Consider the following 371-nt stretch of genomic DNA (forward strand, 5'->3'; position numbering starts at 1 on the left):
TTCAGTTACTACTCTCCCTTTTATATCTATAAAGATTAAAATAAGTTAGACAAATCTATTAATTTCTCAACCCAATATTTCTAAACTTTCAATGCTTCAAAAAAGAAAATGAACCTCTTCTGGTGGTATGCTTTTTTCACTTTCAACTTCTAAACACCATAGAAGACTGTAAATAAATAAAAAGATGTATATGTCTACATCAAAATGTAAAAATATACAACATATTTTTTGTGCACTAAGTCCTATATCTTCAAAATCTGATCTGATACACTGACTATACCATACTGAACATCTTTAAGTAATTAATTCATAACAGAAAGTAACATGCACTGACTTTCCACTTGGAATATATTTGATGCTCCTCTCCTGGC

General features: G+C 29.1%; 1 protein-coding gene across 2 annotated transcripts in view; it reads right to left on the reverse strand.

Moving 5' to 3' along the window:
• LOC119581990 (monocyte to macrophage differentiation factor 2-like) overlaps positions 1-371 on the reverse strand; it is an 18,441-nt gene that overhangs the window by 8,623 nt on the left and 9,447 nt on the right. The gene's annotated exons all lie outside the window — the stretch shown is intronic.

The sequence above is a fragment of the Penaeus monodon genome, chromosome 15 (genome assembly GCF_015228065.2).
Source record: "Penaeus monodon isolate SGIC_2016 chromosome 15, NSTDA_Pmon_1, whole genome shotgun sequence".
Classification (NCBI taxonomy): Eukaryota; Metazoa; Arthropoda; class Malacostraca; order Decapoda; family Penaeidae; genus Penaeus; species Penaeus monodon.